Consider the following 13,323-nt stretch of genomic DNA (forward strand, 5'->3'; position numbering starts at 1 on the left):
AACCACTGTCTTCACAATCTGCTTCGACTGGAAGGGAAAGATAGCTTAGGTCAATGTTTGTTTGGCTTCAAGGCCAGAACAAGACTATTTACAGCCCTAGCCTTCACAGAACACTCAGTGGCTCCAAGATCTCTATGTCATTTTTCAAGGCCACATTTGCTCATACAATGCCTTTGTGCTGATCAGAAACATGTGCCACCTGCTGGGCAGATATTGTGCAAACAAATGATCAGTGGAACAATGAGAAAAATACTTTTACTTCTCAGGGATGTTGGAGCTTCACCAGGGCAGCTGAAGAATGAATTTCAACCTCCACTTGTTCCCTTTCAGTTGGGTAATCTTGTGCAGGGTGCAACCTTCCCTGGCCATCAGTATCTGCTGGCCTTGTGTATCTTACCTTGCGGTTAAGAGAGCCTTCCTAGGTCTGGAAAGTAGTGGTCAGTGTGTTCTGGAGGGTGGTCAGGGACTTCAGTGTCTTCTCATGGCTTCCAGGTAGAAGATAAAATTGCTCTCTTCTAAGGTCAATTGGATATTTTTTCACTTGGTTCTGACTATCTTATGGGATGATTTTTGAAAGAATGTTTGGTTAATTTAAGTTAAAAAACCCTAATATTTCAAGGCTAAGCAGAATGGTATTTCTTTAATAGTGGTGTTTTTCTATCTATTTATACCTGCCTCATTCCATAGGGATTTCCTAAAACCAGTTCAGCAAATTAGTTTGCTTCAGTCTAGTTTGCTAGCCCATGACAGGGCAAACAATAGAAATCGTCTTGGGAACGTTTTATATCCTTTTAGTGGTATCCATTCTCTCCCAGCTCCTCTCTCCTCCTATAATCAACCCCCTCCCCGCTGCTCCAACTGACCCATCCATTTGGCAGAAATACGTTACCTCAAATGATTGAGAACCTGACTCTAATCAATGTAGTCCTTGGGTAACCTTGGGGTGCCAGATTTACACATAATCCCTAGGTTTCTCCTTCCTGAGTCAATAGTTTAGTATGCAATTCACTGAAATTTGTGGTTTTGCAAACCATAGACTTCAATTGGAATGATCGTGTCAGATCATCCATGTTACACATCAACCAACAGAGATGAGGACTGATTTCCACCAGTCCACGCTGACTCCTACAATCCGACATTGCCACAGGTAGATGCCTTGAGCCGGTTTTCCAGAGATAACTGTTTGTGCTTATAACCTGCACCCACAGTCCCCATTTTACTGGGAATGATAAAAGCTATGTCTTTGGAAAATTTCAGCTGTCATATTATTAAAGAGGACAAAACAACAGTAGGGGGGCAGGGGGTGGGGGGTGGGAGATGAGGGTAAGGGGGATCGAATATATGGTGATGGAAGGAGAACTGACTCTGGGTGATGAACACACAATGGGATTTATAGATGATGTAATACAGAATTGTACACCTGAAATCTATGTAATTTTACTAACAATTGTCACCCCAATAAATTTAATAAAATAAAATTAAAAAAAAAAAGTGCTGCATCTTTGGTCTAAATTGTTGAAGCTTAATGATGGGTACATGGGGGCGGGGGTTCATTATACTATTCTTCCTACTTTTTTTTTTTGAAGTTTTCCACAATAAAACATTTTTAAAAGACAGAAAAATTTAAAAGTGCTTTATCACTCCTGGGGAGAACACACATGGGTTTCCCTTTAGAAGAGTACTTATTAACCAAGGGGCTGGGTGGAATGCACACCCCTGTGGTAGGATGTACCAGAGAAAAATCTGGGGAGAGAGGTGTTTTAGGTTGAAAAAGCCTTTACACCAAAAATTCTGATAAGGTCTAGAAGAGAAATGTCCTCCGGCCTGCAGTCCCCCTCCACCAGACCCCTGAAGAAGCCTTGCTGTAATGAGCCACTGTTCGTGCAAGAGGCATTTGGGAGTGGAGGGAAGTTGAAAACCATGGAAACGGGCCTTAGTGAATGGGTGAAAACTCTGTTAGCCAGCAGGCAGAGAAACACAGGCAAAGGGAACCTGGGGGTAAGAGGCAGCTGGTAGTGTAATAGAGCTTCGTTCTCACCCCAGGACAGTGCTGGAGAGGACAAAGCTGCTGAGGAAGGAGGAGACGGAGCAGAATGTGGCGAAGAGGCCCTCACCTGGGATCTCAAATGATAGTCGTTGAAGGCTCCAGACCCCACTTGATTTGCAGGTTTTAAAACAGTGGGAAAGCTGTCTGAAGGCAAAGATTTTACACACACACACACACACACACACACACGCACGCACGCACGCACGCGCGCGGTTCCAAGGACCTAGAACCAGTCTGCTTAGCTTCAAAGGCAAGTTCCATAAAGTACACATTGAAAACTATGGTTTGGTTCTTTTGTGGTGTTTTTACTGTACGATAGAGCAAACGAGGGTGTTGGTATAGCGCTGAGAGTGAGAAGATATGGTTGGAGAGGTGAGGCATTGTTTAGGGTGTGGGGACCTAGGAGGACATGTTCCTGCAAGGCCCTGAGGTTGAGGTAGCATGATTAGAAACTGGGGACAGAGAAGAGAGCTAGGGCAGTTCCTAAAAGGTACAAAGCCTACATTCACCCTGCTGCTCCCAGGCCAGAGTTGTGGGTGGTATGTCAGTGAGACCCAGGCGAGTGCAGCCAGCTTTCAATAGAGCTGGTCTGTGAAACTTGGCTGAGAGGACAGAGGAGGATTGATGTTTGCTCCATAGTGGGGCTGTCAGCTGTGCTCACTGCCTCACCATGGTCCCAGCTGTAAACAAAAGTCCTGGCCCTTCATGGCACTGCAGAGCAGTCCGGGCTGGTGTAAGTCGCTGAGGACAGCTAGACCATTTTCTCATCCTGGCTGACAACCAGACGACAGAAGAAACAATAGAAGGTGGTGGTGGCGGCAGGGGGGCAGAATCGTAAGGGGGTGAGAAGCAGAACAGTGGGAAGGAGCTGTCGACTTCAAATCTTAGGTCTTTGGATGCAAGTAGTAGAAACTTTTAGGGAAAGCAGACCTTGTCAGCCTCGCAGATCATACAAAATTACTAAAGGAAGCCTGCAAGGTCTCTAATGCCTCATTCATTCATTCATTCATTCATTCATTCAACAAGTACCTTACTGATCAATGTCCATCACTGTGCTAGGTATCCTGGGTGATGCCAAAGTAATCGAAGACAGTTCACAAATTCAAGTTGCTTACAAGGAGTTTGGGGATATGTGTCAAGTAACAATACTAAATAGTGTATCTTTAAATGCTAAGTGAGAAACATGGAATAGGAGTCTAGAAACAAGAGAAACCATATCTAGGTGTGATCAGAGAGGGTGGGATTTCAGAGGGCCTTCGAAAGATAGACATGGTTTAGCTAGAAGGAAAAGGCACTCGGCATTCCGGGTTGGCACCAGAGCATTAGCGAAAATGAGGACTGCTTTGGCTAAAACACAAGGTTACTGTGTAGGGACTCTCTTCACCCCCTCAAACTTCTCACCATGGCTCACCTAACCTTCAAGTCTCACTTGAAATGTCCCTTACTCAGGGAGGCCTTTCTTGGTCTCCAAGACCAGGTTAAGTACCCTTGCTTTATGTTCCGCTAGCACCCACTACTTTCCGCCTTTTAAACCACTACCGTTTTCACCCAATGACCTACTCTTGTCTCCCTACAATTTGTTCTTCACACTGCACTCACAATGTTCTTTGCAAAATGCAAATCTGTTCCATCACTTCTCTCTTTAAAGCTCTCCTATCCCTAGCCCCTTCATTCTTTTTTGCCTCCCTTTCCATCCTTCCTGCTTCCCTTCCTCTTACTTTTCCTTGAGGCCATATCCTAAATGTCTCTGTCTCAAGAAAGCCTTCCAAGACATCCCCTCCCCCCACTTCTACCACAACTAGGTCAAATCCCCCTCTTATATACTTCCATAGTACTTCCACATTTTCTCAAGTTTACTGTTCTCCAAGAACATAGTCCACATTTGTCTTCCCCACCAGAATATAAGCCCTCTGAGGGTAGCAGCTATGTTTCTTTTTCACTCTGTTGCCCTTGTAGTTAGTTACAGTGCCTGTCACAATGTGGTAGGTGCTTCACAAAAATCTGTGAATGAATGCAGGGGACATGAGGCAATATTGGTAGGGAAAAGCCAGCCTGAAGAGATTGTTCTTACATCAATGGGCAAAGGGAAACCTTTAAAATGTTTTGATTATGGAATGAAGGCATCATTAGACAATCCTGACTTTTGAAAAAACAAAAACCAACTCAAACAAACAAAACTCAGAAAACTCCAACCTCAGGGCTTACCCTGAACTCTAGCCTCCCAATTATCTTGTGGACTCATGTTCTCTCCTTACCTGTTCCTCCCAACAACTTCCTCCTCCAAAAACACAAGAAAATGCACTCATTGGTCTTTGTAACCAGACAGATTTGACAGTAGGGCCAAATGCACTTACTTCCACACATGCAGTTCACTCGGCTGACATTTATTGCCCATCTCCATTGTTTCAAGTGCTGCACTCTTAGCTACAGATGAAAAACACCATTTTTCTTCCTGCCTTAATGGAGTTCACAATTGAGGGAAACCCTCCCACTGATCACTCACTTGATGGCTTCATATTTCTGGTGAAAGGCTTTGCCTTACCTAGATTCGGTTAGGGAGACTTTTCAGGGCACTAAGAGCCTGCTAAGGACCTAAATCTTGGGGGTAGGTCCTCTGTAAAACTGGAGACATCTCATACAGGTATCAGCCAACAGGTTAATGTGGCAGAGGTTGGGGGCTGAATGGGGACTCGGTGAGACTTAGAGAATTGATGCGTATGCCAATCTACACTAGACTTTTATGTTTCCAGGAGGAGGCTAAATAGCAGGGTGGAGAATGTCTGGAAGGTCATTCAGGCAGTAACCGTTCTTTAACCTTAGGAGGCCGGGTCTAATAAGGCAACCAGGCCTCCAAGGCGCACTCCTTGGGTAAAGCAAAGTGGAGTAACTCAAGGAATGACAGGGAAAAGAATTAGATTTCCCAATAAAAGTTGAGGAGCTGTCTTGCCCCCTGAGGGGGACTGAAACAAAAATGTGGCTCTAAGAAACCTTTTAAAGATAATCAAAAGCACCCATTCTCATTCTAGTGTAGACATTAATGCAAGGAGATGGTTTCTTTTCATCTTAGATTCAGATCCCAGGTGGTTAGGAAGAAAGCGAGACAGTGTAACCCTGTCCCTTCCCCAAAGAAGGGTAAAGGGAAGAAATGGGTACTGTTTTGTAGTTGCAGTCCCAGCTGGTTATTTCTTGGTTGAGAGATAACATCAAACATGGAATCAGTGATGTTTTGAACACATATTCATTAGTTTTGACCTTCCCTCTCTTTCCCCTAAACCTTTTGTCCTGAACATGCATTCACCAGGGAGAGAGATTACATAAGTAGCAGATAGACATTAATGAGATTAATTTCCATGATTTATTGCTCTACTCTGTTAGGCAGCTTTGGGTGAAGAGGGTTCATACACCTGGAATTTGAAATCCTAAGAGACAGGACAGGAAGGGTTAACTCCAAAATCAATGGAGTGTATTTCATAGAAGGATAACAGTGTATTAATGAGAAACCACATTGTGTCCTTCCTTAAAGGAACATCCTGAAGCTTAAGCCAATCAAATGGGGTAACAGGTTATATTTCTATTAGGGAAAGGCTAGAAGTATAAGTCTAAAGGATTCACAAATAAATTCACAAAGAAATTCTGGAGAAGGATACCCTGAGTTTGTAGAATTTGGAGCTTGGCATGACCATTTCATACTTGTTATATCATAACTGTTGCCAAGATTTGTGCTATCCTCTTTCTATGGGGACTGTGGACATCTAATATGAGTATCAGCCAACAGATTAACATGGCAGAGGTTGGGGACTGAATGGTCATCACAGGAATAGTTTCCTCCGCTACAGATTACCTTTGGCCTTGAATCTGCCGCAGTCTGTGTGTCAACGCAGTCTCAGAAGTGAGCCTCGGGAGCTAATGAACTAATTGTAAGACACTTTGGTTCTTTGATTTCTATTTTGTTCTTTCCCTTCACAGCTCAATTAAGTTGAAAAAATAAGGAAGTTAAACCTAGGGCCTGGGCTTTGCCCAGTTAGGTCCTCAGTGTCCCTATATTTTCTGATAAGCAGACCAGACTAAATGATCTGGGAAGAAACTTACAGCTCTATTGAGTCAGGTTCCAGAATTGTAAGACATTGTGATCCATTGACCCCATTGCCTTATGGGAAATCCCATAAGAGATTAGTTTTCTAAAAGAGCCAATTGTTTGTTTCTCTGTGTGGGAATAGTGGTAAATGCAGTCAAGATAGCAAACGTACTGTGACCAAAGGTCCCAAGCATTCTCTACCTTGTGAGGGTCAGGGATTTTTTTTTATCACAGTGATTCTCACTGCCTGAAGCAGTTAGGGACTAGTGTTAAATTAAGGACTGATAAGACTGATGTCAGCCAGCAAGGCATTGTTAGTAAGTGTAAGGGGAGGGACTCTGATAAGGATTCAGGACTATGTAGGTTGGTAATTTGAAGAGGAGCTTAGGGTCAGATAGATGCTCAATTGTTAGATTCCTTTGTGATGACAGCCTTTCATTTTGGCCTATTCTCAAAAACAAGGTCTTTCTATATACTATTACTCAAATACTAAAGTTGTAACACTCCTTGACCTGATAAATGGATTACCTCTGAGATAATGCAGTTTTTTCCCCAAAAAATTTAAAGCAGCCGTAAACTCTCTCTTTGCCCCACACCCCACACTCCGACCCCAAACAAAATATTATGGTGAAGTAAATATATCAACCAAAAGTAGAGTTACTCTAACTGAAATGTATGTGTAGTGTGTGTGTGACAGGGGTGGCTGCCTGTTCTAGGACTCCTTGAAGGTGACTTTGAAAATCCCTTGCTCAGTAGATAAGGCATTGAACTGAGAAACAGGAAGCTTGCGTTTTGGTTTTGCCACTGTTGCTAACTCATTGTGAGACTTGGGTAAGTCACTTGGCCTCTCTGAGCCTCATTGCCTCACCTCCTGCATGGATGCATGGTTATTTTACCTCAAATGTTTGCTTTGAGGATGACATGCCATTTAAGTGCTTTAAAAAGGAAAGGCATACAAGGATGCTTGTTACCTTCATATTATAGTCCCTCATGACATAATCCTTGCAAAGTAAGTATACATGGTGAGAACTAATGCAGCAGTTGGCTAGTTAAACTTTTTTTTTGAGAACTACAGTGCTCAGTACTTAAAAAAATTATCTAGCAAGCACTAATTAATTTCATGCTATGAGCTTGGTATGGGGAATTCAAGGATAAATGCATTATAATCCTTGACCTCAAACTCATTTATGTGAGGGAAAAGGACAAAAGATCACTATGTAATCTTACAAGTACAAATATAGAGCTATGTACAGGGTGTTACTGGAGAACCCCAATCTGTCCGGATGTTGGGGTGACGGATTTGAGAAGGCTTCACAGAAAACGTGTTATCTGGTTAGAGTCTTGCCAGATGAGTAAGGTGGAAGAGTTCGGAGGAGGGCATTTAAAGGCTAGAGAACAGCATGTGCAAATGCACAGAGCATTAGACAGGATGAGTTGTTGGGTTCAGGAATGTGTGGGTGAATCAACATGGCCAACATGGCAGGGTGCATTTAGGGGAGCAAGGGGAGTGATGAGAGAAGAGATTGGAGGCACTGGCAAGCATTTTCGGGAGGGAGTTAGAGAGAAGGCAGAGGATAGTTTGCAGTGTGTTAAGGAGTCAATGGTAGTCATGAGGATGCAGAAAGGTGTAATAGGATATCTCTTTTAAGAAACCTGGTGATGAATAGAAGGAGGGCAATAAATCAATAGCTAGAGAGAAATTTAGGGTAAAATGGAATGTGGTTTTTATTTTTCATTTTGAATAGGAGAGACTTTCCCTCTTTCCCTGCCCCTCTGCTCCTTCCTGATCTTCCTCCTCCCTCCTCCTCCTTCTTCTTCTTGTTCTCTCTCTCTCTCTCTCTCTCTCTCTCTCTCTCTCTCTCTCTCTCTCTCTCTCTCTCTCTCTCTCCCCCCCCACCCAGAAAAAGCTGAGGCTCAGAGAGATTAAGCCATTTGTCACAGTTACAGCGTTTGTAAGCATGTTATATGCCGGCAGGAAGAGCCCAGTGACTGACAGTGGATAGACTGAAAATACAAAAGAGAGGTGATTTTTAACTTGACCTCTTCTGTGCTTTTGTGAGTGTGGACTCAGCAAGATGAGACACACAAAATAGAAATCTGAAGTTCCAACAAGGCGCACATGCTAGAAGTTTGACAGGTGTAGAAGAGAGACTACAATGATGTGGTCTGGTCATGAACTGGCTAATCTTTATTGAGCACTTACTGTGTGCCAAGCACAGAAGCACTACCTACATTCTCTCTTTTAATTCTCACAACAACCTTATGAGGTAGACACTGGTATCGCCTTCATTTAACAGATGTGAAAACTGAACCACAGAAAGATTCAATGATTTGCTCAAGGCCACATAGTTATTGTGTGCTAGGTCTTTCAGAGCCTTCAAATGACACTTTAGAGGAGGCAAGTGAGGCTGACGGAGGGGAAGTCATTTGTCCAAGCACCCATTTCCAGTGAGTATTGGTCTTGCAATGCAAACCCAGGCTCTGTCTGGTACCAAAGTCATGCTCTTAATCACTACACTATCATGAATGGAAGCTATTAAAATAGAGGATATGTGTGCATATTTTTCTAGATCCAGCCCAGTAAGGCAAAATGTGCCCTGGACTTAAGTGATAGTAAGAATGGCCCTTGTTCCAAGGAGTTGATCATTGTGTTTCCTTGGTAATGCACCACCCAGTATAATGCAGCCAGGGAATTTGTAGGAAGCCCCAGGGTGAAAGCAGAGACTGAGGAACACAGAGCTACTCAGGCAGGGCGGCCATAGCTGAGTTCTCATGTGACTTTTTCAGATGGCTTCATGACAGCAGCCATACTTCATTCGTCCATGGAGAGAATGCTCTGTGAGCGAGAAAGCCCCTGGCTCAGACATCTTTCTTTCTCCTGGCCTAAGATTTGCTAACATGCTGTTCTGATGCCACCAGTCCAAGTTTGTGGACTTGTAAATGTCATCCTAGATGTGAAGTATAATGAGGCAAGGACTATGAGGCTGGGAGGAACAGCCTAACTGCCATCACTGCGGGGATGACTGGCTCTCCAGTGGGAACAGCAACTGGACCAGTGAGAGGCAGGAGGCTGTACAGCACCAAATCCCTTGAATGTACTCACTTGTCATTGCTAGGGTTTTCATTTGCTGATTGGTTTTTGAAATATAACTCGATACTAATCTTCATATTTGGAATATGATTAATGTTTAATCAGATCATTATCATTTGTTATTCAGCAACGTAATTTACTGGGTTTCGATGTCTTTTAAACTTTGGTTTTGTTATACCCAAGGACCAGCGTGTGTGTGTGTACACTCTATCTGATTTTGTAAGTTCCTTTCTAGGTCTGTTTTTCTGTGATCAATAGGTGAATGGAAAGGGGATAAATAGAAATGTGGTATATAATAAGCCATGTGAGAAGTCATGCTTTTATTCTGCACATACATATGCTATGAATCAGGAGCTGTGTGGACTAAAAAGTTGCATAAGATGCAATCCCTGCCCTCAAAGGGCTGATTCTACATCTCTTCCATTCCACAAGTGATCGTACTACCTACATTCCTAATCCCTTGGTGGTTCCCATGCTTAGCTGATATGTCTTTCATCAGCAGAGCACCCTGGGAAGATCTTTAATTTCAACATAGTGAATTTGCATTTAAGATTTTGACAGCCAGAAATGATAAGATAATAATAATTATTACAATATTAATAAGAGTAAATAGAGAATGGAGAGAAGCAACTGGGGACACATAAATATTCCCAGGAAGTGATATATTCTGGACAAAGCTGGGTATTTGCACGGCTCAGTGAAAAGGGAAAAGAACTTCAAGAGTCAACTTCATTTCAACTAGAAGAGTGTCAGTTCTTTGGTGATAGGTGGGGAAAAAGGCTTATGGGAAAAAGTAAAAGGATCAAATATATGGTGATGGAAGGAGAACTGACTTTGGGTGGTGAACACACAATGTGATTTATAGATGATGTAATACAGAATTGTACACCTGAAATCTATGTAATTTTACTAACAATTGTCACCCCAATAAATTTAAAAAAAAAGTAAAAGGAATAAATTGTATTCCCTACCATCTTTCCACGCAGAAAGCTCTTTTTTTTTAATGGTTATTCTTTTTTTTTTTTTTTTAACAGGACTTTATTGGGGAACAGTGTGTGTACTTCCAGGACTTTTTTCCAAGTCAAGTTGTTGTCCTTTCAATCTTAGTTGTGGAGGGTGCCTTCAAGTTGTTGTCCTTTCAGTCTTAGTTCTGGAGGGTGCAGCTCAGCTCCGGGAAGATGGAGGCATTGATAGCCTCAACAACTGAATAAATAAATCTCTTTCTCTGGAAAAATATATGTATAAATATTTAACTGGCATTAAATATTAAAAATCAATGAATGAAAACACCAAAAATACTTTATTTATATGGGAAATTTTTTCTCCTTTAGAAAATATGCTGTTTTAAAACTCAAAATCACTTCATGTGTGATCCAGGCAGAAAGTAATGTGGGTCTCTGGCGGGGTGTGTACTTTAAGAATGAGGGTAAATGGAAGAGACCTCCAAGCGAGTCTCTTATGTCACCTCCTGCCAACTCACTGTGGTGAGAAGGGTCCAAGTTCAAGAATTTCATGATTGAATGAATTTATAGGTGTTAGACACTTCCAGTGGGACCCAGCATCCCTCCACTCCCCAATACATGTGTGGGAACGGTGAGGAAAATGAAAGCCATTTGTACCAGATTCTGACACCATGTGTCTCTCTTCTCCACTTGGGGGCTCTGATGGGAAGGGATAGTACCGTCCACCGGGGGTTGCCTCTGAGTAGCTTTGTGAACTCCTTTGGGCTATTATGTTGGTTGGTACTTTGGCTTCTTTGGCTCCCAGCACCAGCTGATGCCCTGAGCTGAGTTCCAGTTGGGCAGGCTCTATTGCTCAGTGCTGTGTCTCCAGGGCATTGTTCTTGAAACTTCCAACAGGGCAGATTTGTGCAGTTGGCCCATCTGGACAAGATCTATAACAACTAGAGCTCTGTCTGCAATAAGCTCATCTCCATAGTCCACCCCCCACAACCCCCGCCGTCGGGCTGCAGCAGCCTGACACCCCAGCCCCACCATAGAGAGTATCAAAGAGATACTCTCTGCTTCTTTCAAAGGGGTATTGCTTGTGGCCTGTCATTGATTGGCAGTACCTGGGCAGAAATGGGAAAACAGGGACTGTCTGCCCTCTCAATTCAATCTCCTCCCTTAAGCCAGTCCTTTAGTTTTTTTCTTTCTTTTCTTTTCTTTTTTTTAAAAGATTTTATTGGGGAAGGGGAACAGGACTTTATTGGGGAAGAGTGTGTACTTCCAGGCCTTTTTTTCCAAGTCAAGTTGTTGTCCTTTCAATCTCAGTTGTGGAGGGTGCTGTTCAGCTTCAAGTTGTTGTTCTTTCAGTCTTAGTTGTGGAGGGCACAGCTCAGCTCCAGGTCCAGTTGCAGTTGCTAATTGCAGGGGGCGCAGCCCACCATCCCTTGCGGGAGTCGAACCAGCAACCTTGTGGTTGAAAGGATGCGCTCCAACCAACTGAGCCATCCAGGAGGCAGCTCAGCTCAAGGTGCCGTGTTCAACCTTAGTTGCAGGGGGCAGAGCCCACCATCCCTTGCGGGAGTCGAGGAGTTGAACTGGCAACCTTGTGGTTGAGAGCCCACTGGCCCATGTGGGAATCGAACTGGCAGCCTTCGGAGTTAGGAGCATGGAGCTCTAACTGCCTGAGCCCCCAGGCCGGCCCAAGTCCTTTAGTTTTGAATCTCCTTGGCACGAGAGTCATAATTGGTATCGTCAGTAGGATTAATTTCTGGTCCAGCCACCCTAGTTAGCCTAGAATGAGAGGAGTATCTCAGTGAATGGAAAGAGCCAACAAGATAATAAGAAAAAGGGAGAAAGAAAGCTGAACTCTTGGTTTGACTATAGGATTTGCATTGGTCACTGGATTTATTGACTTTCAATTTAGAACACCATTTTGAGGAAGAGAAGAAGGGAGGAAGAGAGGGAGGGATGGAGAGAGAGGGGGAGGGAGGAAGGGGTAGAGAGATTGAGATAGAGAGAGAGAGAGAGAGAGAGAGAGAGAGAGAGAGAGAGAGAGAGAGAGATTGGACTTACATAGTTATTTATTCTAGGTCCAGGGAAAAGGTCAAGATGTTCAAGAGATCATTTGATCATCTCTGTCTTCCAGCTGTTAGTTCTATACTTTAATCTTCCCCTTTTCAGTTCCTCACAGTTGGGTTTCATTTCAAAGGACTCAGTGTACTAGGCCCATGCTTCCCCATATCCCAGTGGTATGTCAGGCCTGAAATGGACTCTTCCACACCTTTTCTATTCTGACATTTCTGGTAGCTTCAACTGACTGCTACCCCTCCTCACTGTGGAAGGAGAAGGGAAGCAAGAGAAGGGTTAAGAAATAATTCCAACTTATGGCTCTGTAACTTCTACAACTACTACCCTGAGGTTGGCTGAGTCAATGTTTGTCCAGGATAGGGGTCCTCTATATGCTTAGTTCCTCCCAGGAACCTTGAAGCCCACTTTATCTTGGACAAAGTTGGATGGCACTATTATTTGCTCACTAAAAGGTGAAGGAGCAAGTTGGAAATAAGGGGTCCTGGGAAAAAAACTTTGGAGAAAAATAAGAAACAAATGAAATCCCAGCCAACAAAAGACTCTGTGAAGATAGTTTCTGTACTCTACTCTTCCTGGTTCTACTACCTTGGATTTAACTTTTCTTGAAAGTTTTCTAGCATCATCGAATAAGTTTCTTAAAGAGTAAGCATGTTCACTTATTCTTTTATTTAGATTCCGCATATAAGTGAGATCATATGGTATTTGTCTTTCTCTTTCTGACTTATTTCACTTAACATAATGTTCTCTAGGTCCATCCATGTTGTTGCAAATGGTAAGATTTCTTTCTTCTTTATGGCTGCGTAATACTCCATTGTATAAATGTACCACAGTTGCTTAATCCAGTCATCTACTGACGGGCATTTCGGTTGTTTCCAGGTCTTGGCTATTGTGTATAGTGCTGCAATAAACATAGGAGTGCATAAAGATTTTTGAATTGGAGTTTTGGATTTCTCCGGATAGATACCTAGGAGTGGGATTGCTGGATCATAAGGTAGTTCGAAAATTAATTTGGGGAACGTACAGAGGGATAGTGGATGGGGGGAGGGGGGTTCACACAGTGTGAGGGATATAAATG

Source organism: Rhinolophus sinicus, chromosome 18 (assembly GCF_057876585.1).
Source record: "Rhinolophus sinicus isolate RSI-liver-muscle chromosome 18, RSI-T2T, whole genome shotgun sequence".
NCBI classification, from domain to species: domain Eukaryota; kingdom Metazoa; phylum Chordata; class Mammalia; order Chiroptera; family Rhinolophidae; genus Rhinolophus; species Rhinolophus sinicus.